A 25,762-nucleotide genomic window follows, 5' to 3' on the forward strand; every position below is an offset into this window, starting at 1 on the left:
ATAAAAAGGAATTTCTTTAATCTAAGCAAGAGTACATATAGAAATGTTATAGAAACCTTACAGTCAACGGTGAACCATTAGTTATTCCCAATGTAACTATTTCTATTCAACATTGGATTAGATATAATAATCTGTGCAATAAGAAAAAGAAAGAAAAGCTATAAGGATTGGAAGAAACGTAAATTGCTATTATCCAGAGATAACACGGTTGTCCACAAAATGGAAGACCCAAAGGAATCTACCGAAATTATTATAATTAATCATAGATTTTAGAAAAGTTAGCAGATACAAGATCAATAACCAAAAGTCAGTGGCATTTTTGTATATCAGCAACATAGAGCTAGAAAATGAAAATTTAAGAATATACTATTTATAACAGTAAAAAAATTTAAAGTACCCAGGAAAATATTCTAAAGTATGTAAAAAACATATTTTTGTTTCTTGTTTTGATCATTTGAGGTTTATTCCTTAAACCAAACAAAAACCTAAGCTGTCATTTAAGTGGGGTTTCCGAAGGGCGAGGAGGTAAGTACTTCTTAAATAGACTGTCAACGATTCCTTGTTTAGACCTATCTGTATCTCACATCCAGAACCGTGAGGGTCATGAAGCCTTGAACCTCTGCTGATTCTGCAATGCAAATTACCGTGCTTCTAGCCTTTCCCATTGATGGTTTATTATTCAGCTTTCTTGGATCTGCGAACCCGTTGCCACACATCCAGCTACCATCCAGATTCCGCTAGCTTCTCCTGTTTTGTTCTTTGTCCTGGAGGGTTTATACTCCCTCCCCACCCAACCCCATCCCTAAATCCCTTTACTGTGGTTTGAGAGAAGTTCCAGAAGAACACTGAGGTGAGGGTGTGGGTATTCAATTCACCTTTTTTTTTTTTTTTTTTTAACCAGAGGCCCACTCTAACTTTCTATGAGCGTATCCCTAGGGGAAATAGGTAGTCACTTGGAAATCAGATAAATTGAATACTCATTTGGTAACTGAGGAAAGAACATGCTCTGTTTTTTCAGCAGAGCAGACGTCCCTAGAAACTCTAACCAGTGGACAGCAATCCCAATTACTGGCTTGGTCGATAGGCCAAAGTTATTTAACACAGGTTGAAGGTATTACCAGTGACTGAGTGGGATCAGTTCTAACAAATGGGCTGTAGGGGGTACCACAGTGTTGCTCTTTGGGGCCTGGTTAAGTGTGACCTTCACTGTCTCGGGGGTACAGTGAAAGAAGCCAAGGCACTCTGCCAATAACCTCAAAAAGAAGGTTGATCAGTACCTCTCGATGCTTCTGTAAGGCAGGTCAATAAGGGCTGACGTGGTGATTTGCCACTTCCTTTTTCCCGCGGAGTCTGAGAAGGTATGATGCAATGACATGCCTTTGAGATTTCCCTCTTTGCAACTGATGTCTAATATGCACTGTTTGCTGTTCTTTTTCGCCTTTTTCCTATTAACACATGTAACTAACGGTGACTGCTCACAATTAACACAGTTTTAGAAATACTTTTTAATGATGATTTTAAAAGGTAACGGTTATAAGTACTTTACTAATTTAGGTTGCGGTTGCTTATCTAGAGCTGCACAAAATTACACTCAAATTTCCTTCAAAACTTGTAATTCAGCACAGAATCAAATCTTTCCTTTCATCTTCAGATCCTCTGCCTAGTTTCTAAATCCCCTGAGATCAATCTAATCCTTTAAGATTTTCTTCCCTTTAACTCCTTCCTTCTCAGGATCTCAAATCATGAACCTTTTTCTCAGAACCTGTCAGTGAAGGGCCCGCAACAACACCTGGGCAACATTTTAACCGTTAAACAGTTGATCTAACGACCACTGATCTGGGAGGTTAGGTGTTTGTTTCTAAATTTATCACAACGTGCCCTGTGTCCTTGGAAAATACCTTAACCCCAGTTTTTCTTCTCTTGTAAATGAAAAGAATAGTATTTATAATCGGTACCTTTCTCTTTGCAAATAAGGTGTATGTGGAAAAATATAAAGATACCAGTATGTATTATTGGTCCCACTTCTTGATACCTGAGTACTGAAATATTATGAAAAAGAATAGGATAAACATGAAAGGGGAAAAAAGACAGATCAATGTGAATTATATAAAAGAATATAAATTTGACTCTTCTACAGGAAAATGTAGAGACTTTTTCAAGAAGTTTCTATCCAAATAAGTGCTGTAGGACAAGCCGTCATGAACTACACAAAAAAGGCTTAACAGAAAGACGAACAAAACAGAAGATAACAGTCGGAGGAAGGCATTCTTATCTCAGTTGGAGAAATAAGGGTTGGAAAGTTTTTTCATAAACAAAATTATTTTAAACATGCTTAATAAAAGATCTTTTTCAATGTTCAGGGGAAAAAAAGAAATGTCATGCTGCTGTATTGTACCTTCAGAAACCATCTGCTTGAAAATTTTTACTGAACTTGCACTTGTCTCAAACATCATACCCTCCTTGATGTCTTTCCCAGCTTCTAAAACAAAATTAATTATTCTCCCCTTAAGGTCTCAGAGGACTTGGAACTTAATTTTCTTGTAGCATTTATAGTTAACGTTTTTGGTGTTGTTCTTTCCGCCCTAGGCTGGGAGCTTCTCTGGGAAAAAAAAATTGTGACTTATTCTTTTAACCTTGGTGCCAAAATACATAATATGAAAAAAAGAATATTTTCCTTTTTATCCTTTTCCATTAGTCATTGGCTTTTTAAGGTAAACATTTAGCTGGACATTTAATTTGTGTAATTTATAATGTCTATTCACCTTCATTTAAAAGTGTATTTATCACTTCTTTCATTTAATTAAGATATAATCTCTTTCTAAAATTCTAGCTCTATTGCACCAAGGGCCATAAAATAACATGGCAATGATACCTATTTTCATTTACTGAACTTCCTCATAAACAGAGACTTTTTCATTAGTATATTGTCACAGGAAAGCTAAATGTCCCAGTGTAATAATTCAAAAGTCACCTCTACCTTACTACAAATTGCTTCCACATAGGACTTAGCCAATGACCATGGCCTGTTTCATTGTCAGTTTTCTAAATTTGAGGTGTATCTGGTCAGAAAGCATCAGAGAAAAATCTATGCCAAACTTTCAAGACACAGTTGACTCTTATACCTCAAAAATTGTCTAAATGGGGGAGTAAGAATAGTAAAAGTTTTTCTTTTTTTAAACTGCCTTCTATTCAAGAGAAAGAAGAAAGTGGGTAACATATAACTCCATTAACCCAGTGTTAGACTATTGATCTAAAAGTTTCCAGTCTGCTTCCAGTTTCAACACCTCTGGCATTAACTGTATGCATTTATTCATGACATTTTAATCTCTCTTAGACCAAAAAAAAAAAGATGTAGGACTAGACGACTGCCAACTTAGATTTCCAATACTTCTGCAGGGCTGCTACCTTGAAACAAAGCCTTTTCCTATTTCTGTAAACGAAGTGCTCTGGGTGGGGTTCAGTCCTTCCCCACCCCATGTAGAATTCCAGTCTACACCACGTATAGGTGTAATATTATAGGGAAGGTTGATCGAGCCTGCATACATAATCACACTCCATGCCCACGGGGTTGCAAACGCAGTTATATCTGACGCTATAAACCCACTTGCAGCTGGTGATAGGTTAACATTAAAAGGATTAAGACTTGCTTTGACAAGGGCTGACATCCAAAAGTTAGATTTAATGTTAACAGCTGGAATGCTCAAGAAAATAAAGAGTAAGTTAAGGGAGACATAAATGGAGTTAAATTAAAGCAAGTGGGTGCTAAAGGTATGTTGGAGTTATTTTCATCTCAGTTTAGAAATGTTTCATTCAATGGCTAAAAAAAGGCACAGTTGGCATAAATTCTCCTCTATGATTACAAAACATAGAAAAAATGCTTTAGGTGGAAACGTTCATCTTTCAAGGTAAGTATTGTGCCACTGGAAACTTTTTTTTAGAGAAATGACTAATCCTGGAGTTTTTTTTTTCTCCTCTCTTTAGCACATTTCAACTTCTCAGCACTTGAAAAACATGCTAATACTTAAAAATCAAGAAGACCTGTTAAGTCTCAGGAGGCAGGTTTATTTTTCTCTCAGCATATTTGCCAGAAAATTGACTTATATAAGGTCTGAGCAGCACAGGTTAAGGCTGGTTAAATAGCTTTTTGATGGCTGACAGGGGGTGCACCTCAAGGTATATTCAGTGAGCTGCCGGTAGTTGATAAGGACCCGGATAGAAGTATCCACCGAGTATGCGTGAATTTCTTTCCACCCTCATCTCTGTGCTCTGAGGACCACTTATGTTGGAATCCTGATGGGGCTGGGAGTTGGGGGTAGGGCTTATAGAAAATGCAAATTTCTGGCCCCCCACTCCAGACCTACTGAAGCAGGAAGTTGGTGAGCCTGGTACCCACGAACAAGCACCCAGTGATTCTTATGCTTACCGCCGTTTGAGAAGTGCTGACTCAATTCTCATTATTCTCTAGACTAGCTCACTCGTTGTTACTGAAAAAATGCTTGCTAAACACTATCCTACACTCATTTGGGTGGTAGGTATTACCAGAGCTTGAGGTCTTCACTCTGGAAGAGCTCATAGGTAAAACAAACATGAAAACAAATGCAGGTGTGCTTGTGTTCACTCTGCTTGAAATGCCTCTGTTACCCCCTCACTGTGTAGCCCTGCTAAATTCCTTTCTTTTCATTCTCAAGACCAACTTGCCATATCTTCTCCTCCTAAGCCCCCTTTGAGTTAATTGTATCCTCCTTTGGGCCAGTATTTGGACCCATCATTAAATATAGAACCTGTAGAAGTGTTGTTACAGCACGACTGAAACTGTCTCCCCTCTAAGACTGCTCACTTGAGATGGCCAGGAGAAGTCCTTATCATTTTTATCCCCTCTTCCTAGTAGGGTGCCTGGCACGGAGTAAATGCTCAATAATTCCTGTGTGCTCATAGAGGTTTGGTGAGGTGGTGAAGTTTTGAAAACAACATGAACTGCGAAGAAATAATGAAATTAAAACACAAATTTGATATCATTCGAAAGTTAGAAAGACCCACTTTGCCTAGAGCAGTCACAGCACTAGATGCCCTGGTAAATCTGTCCCTTCTATGACACATTAAAGGGTGAACCTAGGAAACGCAAGAACTATAACAGATAGAGGCTTGACTTCCTTCTTTTTAGTGGTTCTGAGGGCTTAGTAAAGGCAGCTAAATATCTGCTAGTTAACTCAATGCCTTTAAGAATGTTTACTTTCATTTTTAGTCATTATCATCTTGAAACCTCGATAATTATAAGTATAAAGATTGTGAATTTCCTTAATAATCCTCTGGCACATTAGCTATGTGCAAACATAAACCTATTTCCTGTTGTCCAGATTTGAAAGACTCTACTGTCTTTAATTCTGGAATCTAAATCCTTAGTTTTACATATAGGGAGGTTTTACAATCTATAGCTTATATTTTACAGTAGTAATTGTCATTCAAAATTCTGCTAAATTATATTTGAATGGTTCTAAGATGCACCTCCATTTCCCACCTCCATTTTCACATGGCAGAAATTCAGGATTATCTTAAAACTGATGTCTTATTTTTAATGAAATATAGTAGCTTTATTCTTATCAGTAGTAACCCCTAAACAATTACAAAGGATCTCAAAAACTCTAAAGCTTACCAAATATATATCAAAATATATATTTAGCACACAAAGCATTTGCTTGTAAGAGAGATGGAGAAAAAATTCAACAAATTTCTGTATTTGAATCTTCCATGGACACTATAGGAAATACAGTTTATTTCATAAGTGATTCTATGAAACAGATCACAAAGTTTAATGTATATCTTTATCTTTTCCCCTCATACCTGAAGCTATGACTTTGTGAATTGTATATTTTCAGAAATTAAAGAATTACTGGAAGGTTTTTTCCAAATTACATACAGAGGCAACGTCTCTTTGGGCCAAGGAATGTGGCCCATGTTATAAGTACTTGAAAGAGACAGGGGTCACCAAGAACTAGGAAATGAGATGAGCCTTGTTAGTTAAACTAGTTTAAATTAACACATAATGAATGAAAGTCATCTGTTGAAGTCACCCATACTAAGAGATGGTTGAACTCATCCTGGCTGGAAAATTCTGGCAATAAACAAATTCAGTCAAGGTGACTATGGAATAATCACACAGAGGTAGGACCGGAGTAGAGATGGTCAAAACCAAAGGTTTCCATAACTGGAGGTGAGATGAGAGGATTCTAGAATAGGGAGGCCCCAAAGGCAAAAATTTGGAGAGTTTATTTCTCATGAAATTGACACTCTGAGTCTAGCAGACCCAAATATTTCAATCCTGAAAATGTTATCCCCCTTTTGGGGGCAGGAGTAATTCACAAGGCTTTACCATATTCTACAAAACTCACTGTGCTCTGATTTTATTCTCACCAAGAAAATTGATATCATTACCATGTTTTTTAAAAAAAATCAATAAGACATTCTATCAGTTTAATCATGGGTTTTCAGGAAAAAATAATGTACACATCAATGTTAGTACAATGCATCTGATTTAAGAAGCATTGAAATGTGAAAGAGACAACTAGAGTGAGAGAGAAATGGTGAGCAGAGATTGCTACCTGCTTTCTGCAACATCCATTTTCCCCCTTCTGCTTAGTAGCAAAATACTGATATAATTCAGGACAGTAATGCATGCATGCATTTAAAGATTAAAATTTTAAGACTCTTGCACCAGTTATGATCATAAATTTTAGTAAGTGGGATATAAGTGAAATCCAGTGAAGATTTGTTTCTCTTTTGCTCTCCTTCCTCTCCCTTTTGTGTGCCCTGGAATATGGAAGTAACGGCTAGAGTTTTAGCATCTTGGAATTTCAAACGATTTTGAAGTTGGGAGCTACATACAAAAGAGGAGGTCCCTGATGACCCTACAGGCCATACCAGTGCTGGACTATGTTCTCAGATTTCTTTACTGTGAGAGAAACATAAATTCCTCTCTTGTTAAAGCCACTGTTAACTGCTATATGCCCCCAAACCCATCCTAACTGGTGATGGTTTTACTTCCCTCGTACCAGGAAGGGGTATCTAAGAAAGTGGACATATGTATTACAGTTACTAGAAGGGAGTATCTCTCACAGTAGAAAAAGAAATTGTTCTCTGGTTTGTGCATTAGTTTCTTCTGAGTCCGTTATTGTGTATCAGTTCCTAAGAGACTCATCAATTCTTAGGTGCCCTGAAAAAATAGATTTGGGAGTTCTGCAAAACTGAGGGGACCTACGAGGTCTTGCCTAATCGGTTAACTGGCCTCTCTTTCTCTTTCATCTTTGTATTACCAAACTCTCTAAACTTGCATAGCTGCTATTATATTCATATGTAGAATTCTATATATGTTCAATATGTAAATTCTTATTCTTAAAGACTGAAACAGCTTATAACTTATTTTTTACCATACGAAGCCCAAAACCTACAGAATTCTAAAATAAGAAGCCATCCACTTATTAAAAGAGTGCTTGGCACATAGGTTGAATCAGTTTATGCTATGTAACAATCCATACTAAAACTCAGTGGCTTTCAAAAACAAGTGTTTATTTCTTCATGCATTGGTGGGTTGGCTGGGTGTCAGTTGATTTCAGCTGTGCTTGGCTCAAAGCTGCAGGTTTGGTCTAGGTCTGCTCTGAGTGCCTCTCATCCTTGGATCAAACACTAATACTGAACTGTTTTTACTCACACTTCTGACACCAAATGTGTGGGATTTTTCTACATCAACTACCAGTTCTCCAACTCTCCAACTGGGCATCCTACAATTCAGTTCAATTCTGACAGTAACCACCTACAGTTAGCACAGAACCCACAAGTTAAGGGCTCAGTCCCATAAGACTGTCCCCACCTCAGACATCAGTCTCAAGTCTAAGGTGGCCACATGTATGACTGAGCAACAGGCAATAAATGGGAGGTTCCCACAACTCCATCTTCAGGTTTACTAGTTTTCTAGAATAGCTCACAAAACTCAGGGAACCACTTTACTTACTTGGTTTATTATAAAGGATACAACTCAAGAAGAACCAAATGCAAGAGTTGAATAGGGTATAGGGCAAGGTATGGGGGGCAGCGTGGAGCTTCCATGTCCTCTCCAAGTGTGACACCTTTCCAGCACCTCAGTGTATTCATCAACTCAAAAGCTCACTGAACCCCATCATTTAGGGGTTTCATGGAGGTTTCATTAGTCATTGATTAAATCATTGGTCACTGATGATTAACTCAATCTCTAGCCCCTCTTCCCTCCCTAGTGGTCAAGGGGTAAGGCTGAAAGTTTCAACTTTCTAATCATGCCTTGCTTTGTTCTTTAGCCCCCATTCTAGAGATATCTGACTCTTAGACTCAGCTAAGCATCACCTTATTAGCATAAACTCATGATGGTGGAAAGGAGATTGTTATGAACAATAAAAGATGTTCCTATCACTCAGGAAATTCCAAGGATTTAGAAGCTCTGTGTCAGGAACTGGGGACAAAGACCAAATGGATATTTATGACACCACCCAAAGCAGCTTTCTCCTAACAAAGTCAGGAATAGAAGCCCATATCAGGTGTTTGTTTATGTCACATCTACCATTGGTTAAAGCAAGTCATATGGCCAAGCCCACAATCACAAAGCAGGAAGTACAGCACCCTCTGCCCACCCCAGCCCACACCAAGCATGTGGATGTGCAATACTAGTACAGGAGGTGAAGAACTGAGCAGAATTATTCAATCCACCACAGTTCTCAATAAAAATGTGTTAGGCATATTCATGGATGAATATGGTGGCAATTATAGTTGAAGTATGCACTAGCAGTCCAACTGAATCAGGCATTGCAAATGGCAGAGAAATCCCAGGCAATGGGTATGAAAATTCTGAGAACTGTAAATGTGGAGTTTATCCAAACAGCCAGCCATGTTCAGGTATTTATGGGGTATACACCAGGACCCAGCAGGAATGATGAGGTGAGCAACTGGAGACAAAGACATCCTAGAATCAACAGGGTACTACAAAGAAAAAGTATATCACCACCTCAAGACAGTAACTAAGGAATGATGTGTTGGTCCCAAATGAACCTGGGACCACCTCCCTCTTATCAAAACTTTATCATTACTTCTTGAGAAATATTTTTCCTTAGGTAAACACATCTCTGATTTTTATGATACTCAAAAACTTGATTCACTTTATGGAAATTCACTTTGACAGAAAGCATCTACTTCCCTTTGAAACAGTTAAAAATGAACCAGACAGAAAAGTGAGTCTCCCCAAGTGGCTTAAGTAACATCCAGGGAATGATTTAAGCACAAGGAAGAATAGAGCTCTAAGAATAATCACCACTTGCAGAGAGGAAATATAGCATTGTGATGGAGAACACAGACCCTGGACCATTTATCTTGGGTTCAAGTCCCAGCCCAATCATTTTACAAATAAGAGCGTGATAATACCTACTTCATAAGCTGTTAATGAGAACTTGATAAATTACATGGAAGGGGATTAGAAATAATAAGCACTTAATGAACATTAGCTATTATGATAAGCAGGTGGGTCTATCTTCTCAGCCTTTGGTAGACCAGAGGAGCAGGTAACGCTTAAGAATCAATGTCTCATACAGAGAAAGACAAACACCCAATGTTATCACTTACATGTGGAACCTAAAAAATAACCCAAACAAATGTATCTAACAAAATAGCAACAAACTAGTGGTTACAGTGGGGAAGGGGTAAGGAAGATAGGGGTAGGGGATTAAGAGATACTATTATGTAGAAAATAAAAAAGCAACAAGGATATATTGTACAGCACAGGGAAATATAGCCATTATTTTGTAATAACTTTAAATGATGTATAATCTATAAAAATATTGAATCACTGTGCTGTACACTTGAAACTAAGATTGTAAAACAACTCTATTTCAATTAAAAAAAATTAATGCCTCATATTGGTTGAAATGCTTCTCTAGTGGCGAGGTCAGCTTTGGCAAAGATGCATGTGTATACACACACACACACACATACATATACACACACAGTATACATATAATACAACTATACACATATATGTCTATCTGTATAACTGTCTAGAAATATTTTCAGAATGAACAAAAATATACATCTTAAAATACTTCTGGTTTTCTCTTTTGGGAAGGAACATTCCAAAGGTAATCAACTTGGCAGTTTTACAAAGTAACTTAGAAAATAATTCTTTGTTTCTCTTGATTGGGTATATTTAAAAACTGATATTGATGAAGTGGTATGAAAGCAAGTAAATGGGAAAAAAAAAACACTGAGAGTATCAGCATACCTTTTTACTGTGATTTCTATAAAATAGACTGTATTTTACCTCTAAGAAGCCCTTCCAAATTTTTCTAAATAAATTAACTTTGTTCTCCCTCATAATTCCTGTAAAATTTGGCTGTACACTCATTCTAGCCTTCTCAGTATTAATTTTTTAGAAACCTATACCCCCCATAAGATTATGAGTTGTGGGACATAGGACATCTGTTTAATAATATTATAACTGACGTTTAAATATTCTTGTATTGTTTACAAACAGCCCCTACATACATTTTCTCGTTTTTTCTTTTTTCTCTCACAAAATCCCTGTTATAGCTTTGCGGTTTTGTCAGCACCACAGAGTATAATACTTTGCATATAATAGGCTTTCAAAAATATTTGGGGGTTTTGTTAAAATTAAAACTGGATTGCATGGGTTAAATTAAAATATTGCCATTTCCCAGAATGTTTACTTCCTCTAAAGCAATTAAGAGAGGGAAAGATTTTGAATGCTTTCACTTTTTCACTTTTGTACAACCGATACATTCCTAAGATCAAAAAGTAAGAAAGCATTGATTCGACCGTTAAAATTGTATACAATGACAACATCTAAACGAAGCAGGATTGATTGATTCATTCATTGATTTCGTCAGAACATCTCTCCTTTTCCCTGCTCCTTTTTGACTGCTTACTCGAGTCCTGGTCAGCACTGCATAAGCTCCACATCCCATAGGTACATTAGGAAAGAAATGAAGAATTAACCAGGCTTCAAGAAAATAATTCTGCAGTAACCCAGGACCAGGTCAGTTTTCCCCATTCAATACTTTTTCCCTTAGAAGACACAGTCTCCTACAGCCCTTTGGGGCCCTTTTGAATTCAGACATTTCTCTATTGGAAAATGAACTGAAGCTATTAACCCGCATTTCACTACACAGATATTCTTCAGTCACTAGTAAGGACAGCTGAATTATAATCTCATAAGACAACTATCCCACACGACAAACGTTCTCTCACCCATTATCCCCTTGCTCGAAGTCATCTGGTCTCCCTGCCAAGACTCTTCTATTTTCATGAGCAATTTAAAAATCACAACTCAGAAAATAGCATACCTCTTATTTAGTTCTTGAAGTCAGCTGTAAGTGGATTCCATGCTATGTCAAAAACCATTTCTTACTTTCACCGGACTCGAATTACCAGTGCCTCTCTGGATATGAAAACCGTTCAGAATGGGATGGAATGACAGGGAGGCTAATATCCAGAGTTCAATTTTTTTCTTCTTATTAAAAACAAAATTTGAGAAGAAGAGCCCTAGAAGCTAAGTGTTAGAAGGAGAGGCAAGAGTTCTGGAAACAGAATATAGAGTTGAGTAGCAGAAAGGGAAGCAATGAATTAAGAAATGAGGCATGGTGTTTGCATGTAGAGTACACGCAAGAAGAAAAAGAAAAGAAGTGGTCTCGGAATTCCATTTGCAGCTCAGACTTTTTTCCTGTGGGCTCTGAGGATATATTAAAGAAAAGTCAAACTCTGCCAAGAGTAGTGGCTGTGTTCCCAGAGGCCCCCGAAGGGCCAGACCCCGGGTTCAAGGATGAAGACATAACGATGAAAGGACACAGTCGTGCTCGCAGCCTATGGTGGGGACAAGTGTATACACGACACAGTATTATAGAAACCAGAATGACAGAAATGCTCACATTGAGGAAATAGAAACATTTGCTAAACGTTAAAGTGCCATGGGAACACAGAAGTGGGAACGATTCCTTGAAATTAGAGGGGATTTGGAAAACCATCACATAAGAGGTAAAATTACATTTGGGCCTTGAAATGAGTAGGAATTCATTTGGTAGAAACAGGAGGGAAAGTGCATCCTAGTCTGAGGGAACGGTAAGGAGGCATGAAAATGAGAGCACATTCAGGAAGCAGGTGGCCACACATGGCTGGGAAGGGTGGCCAGGAGAAGGGTGGGCGATGATACCGAAGAGGCGGTCGGGCTGAACCAGCAAAAGTTCCTGTGCAGATAGGGACACGATCATATCTGTGTTCTAGAAATGCCTAGTCCAGCAGCGTTGTTGAGGAGAGGAAGACACTGAGGCAGGGATTGAGGCCACTGCTATATTCTGGAGTCTAACAGTGACACTGGGATACAAGGAGGCATACACACTACTATATACAAAATAGATAATTAACAAGGACCTACAGTACAGCACAGGGAACTCTACTCAGTACACTGTAATAACCTAAATGGGAAAAGAACTTGCAGAAGAATAGGTATATGTACATGTAGAAATGAATCACTCTGCTGTACACCTGAAACGAACACAACATTGTAAATCAACTATACTCCAATATAAAATAAAAATGTTTTTTAAAAAAAAGGAAAAAAGAAAAGACGTTAGCAGATAAATTCAGCGGGGGCTTAATAACTCCTGGGCTATGGGAGGTAAAGAGGAAGGAGAAAGTGGAGCTAGGAAGATAGTTTAGACTTTTCCAGAGCCCTTGGATGGACAGTAGAGTCGCTATTACAGTCATTCATTGGGAAATGGGAAAATAGGAAGAAAGGAACACCTTGAAAAGAAGAGCACAGTAGATAGGGCTGACTCCCATGCACTCACTGGAAAATGTCACATCATTAGCACAAAGGCACCAGGTGAAATCACAAGAGTGACCCTAACATATTAGAAAGGGTAGCATTTTAAAACTTGGCAGAGGCGCATTTATAATAATAGATTACTGTTACAATAGTTTAAGTGATTTCCATTATTCATGAAGTACCTTGTTTACTGCAGAGGACTGAGAGGGAAGATATCATGCACAGGTATGTCCTGCTTTACCAGTTTAGAGCACAGGAAACTTCTAATATTCAAAATAATATGAGTGAGCACGTCCCACCCTCCTTGGGACACCAGCTCCAGCATTTTCTCATCCAGAAGGTTTTTTCAGAGTCCCCGCAGTTCTTACTGCCAACTGGCCTTAGGCTCTAGTGCCCAGTAATCAGATATGTCACGGTGACATTGAGGCTCAGAGCGTCAGGGTCTCCTTCCCACTGCTCTCAAAAGGCTCCTTGGCCGCTATGCAAATTTGACCAACTCCTTTTTCCTCAGAAACCTTCAAGCATAACATTTTTATTTTATTTTATTTTATTTTATTTTATTTATTTATGGCTGCGTTGGGTCTTCCTGGCTGCGCACAGGCTTTCTCTAGTTGCGGTGAGTGGGGGCTACTCTTGGTTGCGGTGCACGGGCTTCTCCTTGCAGTGGCTTCTCTTGTTGCAGAGCAGGGGCTCCAGGTGTGCCGGCTTCAGTAGTCGCAGCACATAGGCTCAGTAGTTGTGGCACACGGGCTTAGTTGCTCTGCAGCATGTGGGATCTTCCCGGACCAGGGCTCGAACCCGTGTCCCCTGCACTGGCAGGTGGATTCTTACCCTCTATGCCACCAGGGAAGTCAGCATAACAGTTTTGAAGGGCAGACAGCCAGAAGCTCTCTGCTTTCAGCGCTAAAGTTCCATGCCTTACACGCCTAAGGAGGAGGATCATCTGCTTATGCCTCTCCTTCATAAAAATCGATGGCTGTTTATCTTACAACAATATGATGAAATGGGCCATTAAAATGTCTTTTCTTCCCCCTGAACAAAGACAGGGAGCTTTAATAATATATCTTCCTAGAAACAAGTACATATGTTACAACCTTTCAACAGCCTGATCTCATTCCTTCTTCCTATTTCCCTCTTACACACACTCACACCTTGCACCATTAAAATTCTTCACTGGAGGGACCTTCCTGGTGGTCCAGTGATTAAGACTCCGCACTTGCAATGCAGGGGGCGTGGGTTCGATCCCTGGTCGGGGAACTAAGATCCCGAGTGGCGTAGCCATAATTCTTCGCTGGATTCCTTTCAAAATGATTACAGGGACATTAGTAAATTTAACAGAAACTTCATCTGATACAAACTAGGGCTACCCGCTATCAAGGGCAAGCCTAGATGGTGCTGGGGCCTGAACTTCCCAGATACTGCCCTGATTTTACCAGAGCGGAAACCAATTGTGACTACCCTGGACAGAGCCCTTTTGTCACTGCCATGCACCTCATTCAACCTTAACTTGAACCTGAACCGGAAGTGACCACCTGGATTCAAACTTTAGGAGAAACGTGAGGCATTAAGGATTTTCCTTTATTTCAGAAGGATAAAGATCTCACATGTTAACTTGCCTTCAAATTCAATGAACACAAATGATGTAAGAGGTCATATTTCAGTGAAATATGATTTTTTCACTCTTGATTTTTCTGGAAAAAATCCAAAATCTTACAACAGTTGATTTTTTAAAAAATGTTTCCAGGAGCAATTTTGCCTTCTCTTTTTCACTTAAAAAGCCAAGTTGGGGCTTCCCTGGTGGCACAGTGGTTAAGAATCCACCTGCCAATGCAGGGGACACGGGTTCAAGCCCTGGTCCGAGAAGATCCCACGTGCCACGGAGCAACTAAGCCCGTGCACCACGACTACTGAGACAGCGCTCTAGAGCCCATGAGCCACAACTACTGAGCCTGTGCTCTAGAACCCGCGAGCCACAACTACTGAGCCCATGTGCCACAACTACTGAAGCCCACATACCTAGAGCCCGTGCTCCGCAACGAGAAGCCACCGCAGTGAGAAGCCCGCGCACCGCAACAAAGAGTAGCCCCCGCTCACCACAACTAGAGAAAGCCCGCGTGCAGCAACAAAGACCCAATGCAGCCAAAAATAAATAAATAGAATAAATTTATTTTTTTAAAAAAAGCCAAGTTGGAATTGACTTTATGCACTATTTTTAAAATTGGGGGGATAAGGAAACTCTTAAATAAGGTATGGAAATGACAAAGAGCAAAATTCTCTAAGAAAGTTTTAAAAATGAGTGGTGAGGGGGAGACTAACTCCACAAACCATTAAGCATGTTATAAGGTTAAAGTAAACAAATCAGTGTGGCACTGATAAAAAATATCATTAATTAAATACTTTTAGCTACTATGGCCAATGATAATGTTATGTCAGGGACTCTCCACACCCACCCGTCTGCCGCGACGCAGCCGTTAGTAACTTGAGGTTTCTGAGTCCCCTGAGTCAGCACCTGTGCTTTTAGCCAAGAGCAGAAGTTGAACGGCTGGTCCTGAGTCAGGTCTGCAGCTCAATCTCCATAGGCTGGTCATCCTGCGAGTCTACTGCCGCTGGTAGAGATTATCCTGCAGTTTTCCGGGGGAAATTCTCTTTTTGGAGGACCCCCTCTGGCCTCTCTAGCAGTCCCTCAGCTCTGTGGTCTCATGACTGATCTGTTTGCCTCTGCCTTACGTGTCCTAGAGACTCTTGCTGCCCTGGCCTTCTGATGAGGTTCTCCTGGATTTCCAGAGTTGCTATGTATTTTCTTTTTAAAATACAGACTGTCCTTTCAGTGGGATCTAGGATGAAGGAGAGGCTTTAAAATGTGGATTCAGTCCACTATTTTTTTTTAAGAGCTCTCTTATATTATGGAGTCAAATCAAACTGTTAATTGGAGAGTGGAAATGGGAGGAAATCAGAGGGGAGAGAAGAATTTCCCTGGAGAATAATCTCAAGCCCAGAGGCATCGTGAACTAAGGGATGCAGCAGCCTATAGAGATGGTTGGCAGAAGAAGGGCTGGGATCAGCTGACTCCAGCATTTGCTCAAACATAAAACCATAAGCACACATGTTCCCAAATTGAATATTACTACAAAACAATAGCTAACATGCATTGAAATCTTACTATACGTCAGGAACCATTTTAAGAGCTTTAAATGTACTGACATTTAATCCTCATAACAACTCTAGAAGGTAGGTACCACTCTTTTCACAACGTTAGAAAGAGGGAACCTAAGGCACAGAGCAGTTAGGTAAATTTTCCAAAGTCACACAGCTGTCCATGGCAGAGCCAGGATTTGTCCCCAGATGGTCTGGTATTAGAGCCCAGCCTTAACACCTGTGCTCTACTGCACAGCCTAGAAGACCATCTCCCCAGCCTGCAGCCTCTCTTCCACCTTTCTTACAACCACCAGCACTCTTGAAAGCAGAACTTTTATTCTAATAGTAAAAGTGAAAAGTCTTGCTTCGAGGGGAAAAACCCATCCAAAACGTTTAGGTACTATGTTATCTAAACATTCATCTAAAAGTATAATCTGGAAATGACTCATCAAATATATGAGAAAAACCTACAGCAGAGAAAGCATAAACTCCAACTAAAAGAAGGATTAACTCCCAAGGAGTTAATATAGAAAAGAAAAGAAAATATTAAAATACAGTATTATTAACTATCCTCTTTATTGCCCTAGTGCTCTGTCTGGTTCTTGGTATTTGTTCTTTCTATTTTTGGACTTTCAGTGGCTCTTGTCTCTGTGTTTTTTTCCACGTATATATTTCGGATTTCCTCAATCTAATCCATTCAAGCCCATTGATTTCTTTCTTCTGGGTGTGTTGTCTTGCAATTTCAGGTCTGGTGGTGACTTTCCTTGCTCGCCAGTGCTGATATGACTATACTTACATTCTGTAAATTTAAGGGTTCTGGGGTGGGTGTTTAGATAGACACTGAGTTCAGTCTCCCAGTTTATCTTCCTTGAGGCCATTTAAACTAATCAATGGCTGGGATAGTTTTAATCTCTTGCTTCAAGCCACAGTGTTATTAGCCTGCTCTGAAAATGACCTTTTTAATATATTTTAAACTGTATTTACATTTTAATTAACCAGTTAACATATGAATTTCTTGTTGTAAAACTCCAGCTAACGCTAGCAATACAAAGTCCTCCTTGACCTCCCACTCCAATCCTGGAGATAATCACTATTATCGGCTTTCAGTGTTTGCTTGCAGAACTTTTTCTATATATTTGTAAAGCTATATAAGATCACATAGAAACACTCAGTTTTAAAACATAAGTGGCATCATAATGTTAACTTTGTTTTGCAATTTCTTTTTAAAAAAAAATAATATGTCTTAGAGCTTTACCTATGATAAGTATATATATCTACCTTATTCCTTTTAATTGCTACATAGTTTGAACTATATTTAACCTTAAGTATTAGCTTTACTATTGTAACAGTGCTGCAACAAATATTCTTGGACACTTCTACTTGAACATATATGTGAGTATTTAACTGGTCAAGAATGGACATCGTGGGCTTTCCTGGTGGCGCAGTGGTTGAGAGCCCGCCTGCCGATGCAGGGGACACGGGTTCGTGCCCTAGTCCGGGAAGATCCCACATGCCGCGGAGCGGCTGGGCCCGTGAGCCATGGCCGCTGAGCCTGCGCGTCCGGAGCCTGTGCTCCGCAGAGCGAGGGGCCGCAAAAGTGAGAGGCCCGTGTACCGCAAAAAAAAAAGAATGAACATCGCTGGTTATACGGGCACGCATATTGGGTAAAACGGGTGAGGTTTTTTTTTAGTTTAATTGAATAATTTAGGAAAAAATAAAGAAATGTAAACTAGAAAAACCAGAAAATATTAAATGATAGATGAAGCGGGAATGACAAGTGGTTGAACTAAGTGGTGCTGAGCTATAAAGACTAAATCTATTCTGAGCATCCAAGCATTTCATTACTTTCTCTATATTTAGTAAAAAATGATTTGGGATGTTAAAAAAAAAACATCCCCACACAGATTTTTAGATCTACAGGAGAAGTTTATCTTTGAAGGAGAAATAATTATAGTCTCATAGATGTAAAAGTCTTTCAGGAGGATACATAAATATGATACCATTTTAATTTAGTATAAAAATATATAAAATACTATGTATGTTTGGGGGGACCATATATAATATCGCATTCAAAAATAAGAACAATGGTCATCTCTGAGGGGGGAAAGAAGGGGATGGAATAAGGAGGGATTTATAGGAGCTATGATCTATGTTTAATTTCTCAAGGTGGTGGGTAGGTTTGTGGGTTTTCTCTATACTTTTTGTCATCAAAATAAAACTAAACACAAGTAGGTTGATTAGATTTGTTCTACTTCATTCCAGTGTGGAAAGATTGGGGATCCCCATCAGCCTAGAAAATACCCAATGAGGGCGGAAGACTCAGGAGGAGAGAAAAAGTTTGACAAAAACTGGAAACTTGTTACAGTATAGGCACCTTCATAAGTCACATAAGAAGTCAGTAGATGATCCCTATTGAGGGAGCTATGATATTTCCCAGAGAACACAGCATTGCTCTACGTTCTATTTGCCACGTGTAATTAATAACCTGCTGATGTCAAAGTCCATGATGTGCAACTTGTTACACGCTAAGAACAAAGGTGTCCTTACCACGAGACTGAATATTTTAGCTTTTCCTGGTAGCACTTTGGGTCCACAGACTCTTGAGTCAGCAATCGCTGTTTCTTCAACGTTATAGCCTTCAACCTACTAAACGAACACCTACCACCCGCTGACCGCATTTCTTATTTTAACTTTTGGAAAGACCCATCCTGGTAGAAAAGGGTCTTTTGCTTAACAGACAAAAGCTCCACTTTCTGCCCAGTGGAGCTTATTCTACTAGTCAGTTCTTAAAAGAGGAACTGACTGGAACAGTAGTAGCACAAATGCCCCAGAGCTCAAAGGCCTCCCCAGCAGAGAAAAGGCTGACATCACTTCGGGATTGCCCTCTGGCTTCAATTTCACAGCCGTGGGATACTTTAGAGAGTTTTACAGGATGCACAGGAGAACTGCATCCCTCAACATTGGACCTCAGAGGCTCATATTGTGACATATTATATACATGTTTCTAATATGTGTACTAGAAGTAAAAAAAAAAATCTCAAAAAGGAAATGCGGGAACTTGCTGGTGTTACCCAAACAGAAAAACTGTGGTAGGTCCTGGTATGGAATTGAGTAATAAAGAAATTGCCTCTTCCAAGTTTCAGAGAAGAGATGGCATTTTTACGTGGGTGATTTTTAAGTACCAGCAAATCACTAACTTAGAAGACTGGACACCCAAATGCCCAATCTTAAGAATATATTAGGAGTATAATTTTAAGATTAAAATGTAAGTCCACAGATAGGTAGCTAAGAACACAAGCTTCTAAGGTGAGACAAGAGAAAAAAATGACTGAGGTTTGACTCAGCTAGCTATTCTTTCTGACAGGAGATTAAAGCCGCCTGCGAGATTTCTTTGACTGTGGCTCGCTTAATTCATTTCGACACTGCCAGCAGGGCAAGCTACAACAAAGCAGATCCATCTTAACAAGCTCAGTCCCGGCTGCTCTAATAAAGAAAAATAATTGAATTGCTGATTTTGATTTTTTTTAATGCACTCAGCATTTGAGTATTTGGCTTCACACACGAAATAAACATAGAAATATTACATCATCTGCTTCCCCATAGTGAATGGGGGGGGGGGGAGAAAAACCCCACAGAATCAGTGCTAGGTACCTTTTAGGGCAGGGTAACACTGGGGGATCTTCCCTGTGTTTAGTTGATTAGAATTGCCCTTTTAAAGTAACATCTTCGTGTCTTCTTTGGAGCCAGCCCCGGTTCAGAGCACACAGATCTACACGAATAAGTGAATACGCTGATGTTATCACATACGCAGTCCAAGGATTTCTCAAGAGGCAACTGCCGCAGCCAAGAGTGAGTCCCCATCAAAGTGGGCGGCGTGGGGAGCTGAGGCAGCAAACTGGCAGCCACAGACATGTTTTATTCAACCCAAACACTGTTTTTTTTGTTGTTGTTGTTTTGTTTTTTAAATGAACCAACATTTTAAAAACAAAGAGATTCCACATAAAAAAACCAGACTTGCAATTCCCTTGAAAATGCCTACGAACTAGCGACAGGGAGCCGCATCCCAGGTCTGCGGGAGCTGAGTGGCTGCTGCCTCCTCCATCTGTCTCCACGCGTGGATTCACCAAGAGAGCCTCCTTTCAATTCCCTGCCCGATCCCTGTAACACTTGAGTAGGGGACCACTAATTCAGACAGTGAAGCAGAAAATTTAGGATTAGAAGACATATACTCATCCCACAGTTGGCACCGAGACGATCTTTGTTTAGATAAACCGATTAGCTAGATCACACCCAAATCTACTGATAGGACAGGCTGTGTATCCTCCATTAAATGGCAGCTCTACACAGCTATGTCCAATGCTTAGTAAACTTGTTTAGGTAATGAATTATCCTTGACTACAGAGTGGATGGTCCCTGTATCTTGACCAGGCTGGAGTGGAGGGAGAAGGTTATCATTAAAGCTGTACCTATGACTTGGAACTTTAAATAGTATCTAATCTGAACCTCATAGTAAGGTCCAGAGGTAGATATTTTACAGATTAGGAAAGAAAAGTTGAGGGAACTAAAGCAACTGAATGTCAAACAATCGCTAAGTAGTAGTAATTCAAAGCCAAGTCTTTGTGACCAAAAAAAAGCTCTATTTTATCAATGTCATCACATTTTCTTAAAGACATATCCCCCCCTCTCTACAAAATGAGAAAAAGATTATTACTCATTTGGCTCTCAGAGGTATGCACTAAACTAATGATATTTTTATAATCTTCGTGATTCTATGGGAGAATATTGGCTCATCGTACAAATATTTCAGGCTTTAAAATGCAGAACTTTAAGCAGAGCATTTTTTTTTTTTTTTTTTTAAACCAACCTCCCAGTGAGCAGTCATCCTGCCTGGTATTAGCTTGGCGACAGCTGTAGCACAGACCCAAATTAACAGTGGTTCAAACACATTAGAAATGTATTTCTCTTCACATAATAGTCTAGAAATAAGTCTCCAGCTGGTGTTGTGGTCCAAGTGGTCAGGTCCCGGGCTCTTTTTATCTCGTCCCACTGCCCTCGAGTGATGCTTTCATCCCCATAGTGTAAGATGGTTTGCAGCCACTGCTACAATCCAGGCAGAGGAGGGGTAGGAAGAAAGGAAAACTTACCCTTCCCTTGAAGGCTATGATCCTTATGTAGCACTCATGATTTTCACTCATATCTCATTAAAAAGCACTTAACCAAACAGGCATGCCTAGGTGTAAGGGAGTCTAGGGGGCCATGTGGCCAGCTAGATTGTTTTCAGGGAAGGGGGAGGAAACCTATACTGTGAGACGAATATGCATCTCAGGCACCTCCGTTGAAACCTACATAAGGTACCACCACACTGCATTTCTCCCTTCTGAGGTGGACATACCTCGGCTTCTTAGACTCTGACTTTGCCTGTCCTTCCACTTTTGTTTCACTGTCAATGTCCTGAACCTACTGAAAAGTGTCCCCTAGGTTAGATCTTATGTCCACACTTACCCACATCAAATTTCTTACCATTCTCTTTTTCAGTGTTTCCCTCTCCCAACTCTGTATATTTTCCTGTATTGCTCTCACTTGGGAATTACTATTCCCCTATGGTCAACAAGTGTCAATCTTCCTCCAGATGAATCCGAAATACACTTGTGTGGAGGTAGGCTAATAATCTTAGGTGTTTTTTTATATTCAGTGGTGTATACTTTTGACTGAAAAAGGCAAGACAGTATAGGTTTACATTTCTTGGTTAGCATCACATATATGGATACACTTAAGCACTCAGTGAGAGCAGTGATCTTCACACTTTAATAGAATCATTGGGCATCCGTTAGGCAGGCATCACCAACAATTAATACTCACTTTGCAGATTCATCTGTATAATCAATGCAGCCCTGATCAAAATCTCAGCTGCCTTTTTGTAGACAGGGACAAGCTGATTCTAAAATTCCTGTGGAAACGCAAAGGACCCGTAATAGCCAAGACAAAATGAAAAAGAAGAGCCAAGTCGAAGGACAACAACTCCCTGATGTCAAGTCTCATTATCAAGCTACAGTAGTCAAGACAGCATGGTGTCAAAAGAAACAAATACAACCCTGGAACTGAATAGAGAATCCAGAAATAGACCCACACATATATGGACAACTGATTTTTGACAAAGGTGTAAGGGCAACTGAGTGGAGAAAGGATAGTCTTTTAATAAGTGGTGCTAAAACCTATTCAGGAAAGTGAACTTTGATCAACCCCTCACAGCATATAAAAAATTAACTCAAAATGGATTATAGACCTAAATGATCGAAAGCACCATTCATAAAAGGACAAATTGCCTAACTGAACTTCATCAAAATTAAAAATTTTCTGCTCTTCGAAAGACACTGTTAAAAGAATGAAGAGACACGGCAGATTGAGAGAAAATATTTGCAAATTGTATATCTGGTAAAGCACTTACATCCAGAATGTATAAAGAATCCTCAAAACTCAATAACAACCCAATTTAAAAGGGCGGGGGGGGGGAGGTTTAAAAAAGATTTGAACAGACGCATCGTCAACCAAGATGGTAAACTAGCAAGTGAAAAATTACTCAACACCATTAGATATTAGGGACATGCAAATTAAAAACATGATGTGATATCATCATAGACTGATGAGAATGGTGAGGATTTGAAAGACTGGCCATGCTAAGTCTTAGTGACGGTGTGGAGTAAGCACATTTTATGTAGGCATGTCAAACGGTACAGCCACTTTGGCAATAGCTGGTCAATTTCTTTAAAAGTTAAGCATACACCTCCCATATGATCCAGCCTTTCCGCTCTTCTTTTCCGAAAGAAGTAAAAGCATATATCCATAGGAAGTCTTATACATAAGTGTGCATAGCAGCTTTATTCATAATAACCCCAACCTGCAAACAACTCAAATGTCCTTCAACAGATGAGTAAACAAATCGTAGTCTATCCATACAATGGAAAACTGCTTGGCAATAAAAAAGAATGAGCTACTGATACATGCAACAACTTTGATGAATTTCAAAATAATTATGCTGAGTTAAGGCAGCCAGACCAAAAGAGCACATATTATGAATCCATTTATATAAAACCCTAGAAAATGCAAACTCATTCGTAGTGATAGAAATCAGGTCAGTGGCTGCCTGGGGTGGAGTCATGGGGAGGGGCTTCAGGCAGAAAAGACAGGGCCATGCCCAAGGACAGCGTCCTCATGCACAGGCATTAGGGAGAGGGCAAAGCCACCTCCTTGTTTTGCACTTAATGAGGCCATGACGCACAGAGGAATGGCATGTAAAGCAGAAACTTTGTAGCATGGAAGCAGGAAACTCTGACCATGAAAACCGTGGAGCATGCGTTTTGAGGTAGGAGATAAGACAGGCTCTGGGTTGACCCGCTGCAACTGGTTTCATGCTGGCCCTTTGAAATAAACTACTATCAGGATGATGAGCCCTAATTGGGTGAAAGATGAAGCATCCCACCACAGTCCCCTCGTTTTTGTGGTCCAGAGGGTTTCCCACACATGCACAGAAGGGGTCTCAACTTGTCCTCTGACACATGCACAGAACGGGTCTCAACTTGTCCTCTAGTAACCTTGGCCGCATTGTAATATCATTATAATATCATTTGTATTGTGGTTTTGTTTCTCCCCACCCCCTGTGGGTTTTGCTTAGGTGCTCACGGGAAAGATTCAAAATGGTGCCTGGTGGAAGCTCAAATAAGGAATTGCAGGTGACACGATCATAGGGGAGGGAAAGGGGAGTCATCCTCATCTAAACTATGTAAGGTTAACCCCACAGTAACAACCTAAGCTGCCCCTGTTGGGCCCAACTCACTCTGCAAGGTTGCCCATGTGCTCTCCCACCTGTACTGTGCTTCTAATAAACGCTGTGCCTGTTTTAGTCTTGGTTTCTCTGTGGAATTCTTTTTTCAAAAAAGACAAGAACTGAGGTTCTGTCACTCGCTGAAAACAGGCCGACTACACAGGGACAATAAGACGAAATTTTTTGGAGTGGTGGAACCGTTCCGTATCTTGATCATTGTGGGGATATCACATACTGTATTTGTCAAAACTCACAGAACTGGATTGCCTCTATGATAGTACAGCTTACAATAAGTTTTCAATAAATGAATTGATAGCCCCTCTGTATACCCCAGAAATAAAAATCAATTTTTAATGAAAAAAATCTAAAATATCAATTTTCCTCACTTTTTTTCAATGCTGGCCTATAACATGATACCAAAGTATAATTCGGGAGAGGTGAAATTCAGGAGTTAAAAAAGATGAGATTCAAGGATAATGATAATCCTACTTGTTCTAAAGAGAATTTCTAACACCTAAAATAATGAGTAGCCTCCTTATCCCTAGCCAATTCCTCAACAAATACTACTTCTTACAACAATGTGTGTGATAAGCATTAAACAGCTGAGAGTTAAATGCAAGCATCTAGAATGCAGATTGTATATATGACCTTAAGCAAGGTAAGAAGCCTAACCAGGACACATCCAATCTCCAACAGTTTCCTCAGAACGTAATGGTCTACACCAAAAAACAAATGGATGAGCAAGTTCTATCTTATAGAACAGTAGCTTTGAAACTCTTAGCAAATTCTCCTCATGACGGGCTTCCCTGGTGGCGCAGTGGTCGAGAGTCCGCCTTCCCATGCAGGAGACGCGGGTTCGTGCCCCGGTCCGGGAGGTTCCCACGTGCCGCGGAGCGGCTGGGCCCGTGAGCCATGGCCGCTGAGCCTGCGCGTCTGGAGCCCGTGCTCCGCAACGGGAGAGGCTACAGCAGTGAGAGGCCCGCGTACCGCAAAAAAAAAAAAAAAAAAAAAATTATCCTCATGATGAAATACCAATAAACAGATAAAAATGATGGGTAGGTGCTTTGGTGAAGTTTAAATGGTCATATTTTAGTAGAATATGTATATTATTGCTTATATTTGAGTTACCATCTGGGCTCTAGGATTCAGAAAAAGCTGGAGAAAACATTCACTGAAAACAGCTTGTGTCAAGCATTATGATAAATTATAAAGTTACATCAGTGAGCAAGAGAGTTTCACACCTTCATGTGGTTTACCCGTAGCGTAGAGTTTCTGTCAAAAAGCAAGGCCACAGTGATTTTAGCCTTGAAAATTTTCAAGGCAAGAATAACCAATTAGCAGTCTTCATCTCTCTCTCACACACAATCTCTATTTACATATATATGTATAATACTTTGGGGTTAACAGATAAAATACAGGACTTCTACTGCAATTTAAATTTTAGATAAACGATGAATAAAATTTCAGTATAAGTATGTTTACTGCCTGGGACATACCGCTACTAAAATTTTAATTTATTGTTTATCTGAAATTCAATTTTAACTGAATGTCTTGGTTGTTTTTGCTGCTTTGGGCTAACTCTGGCAATCCCAATGTATATATTAGGGTTACCAGATATATCTACATCTATAGCTAAGATGTATGTCATGTCTTTTCTTGAGCAATTTAACTTCTTGGAGAAATTTCCAAAATGAACCGTGTGTAAACTATTATCCTAGGTAATTAAACATAATGATCATCGATTTCAGGTTATTTTACTACTCACCTTTTTTTTTTTTTTTTTTTTTCGGTACGCGGGCCTCTCACTGTTGTGGCCTCTCCCGTTGCGGAGCACAGGCTCCAGACGCGCAGGCCCAGCGGCCATGGCTCATGGGCCCAGCCGCTCCACGGCATGTGGGATCTTCCCGGACTGGGACACCAACCCGTGTCTCCTGCATCGGCAGGCGGACTCTCAACCACTG

Source organism: Phocoena phocoena, chromosome 12 (assembly GCF_963924675.1).
Source record: "Phocoena phocoena chromosome 12, mPhoPho1.1, whole genome shotgun sequence".
NCBI classification, from domain to species: domain Eukaryota; kingdom Metazoa; phylum Chordata; class Mammalia; order Artiodactyla; family Phocoenidae; genus Phocoena; species Phocoena phocoena.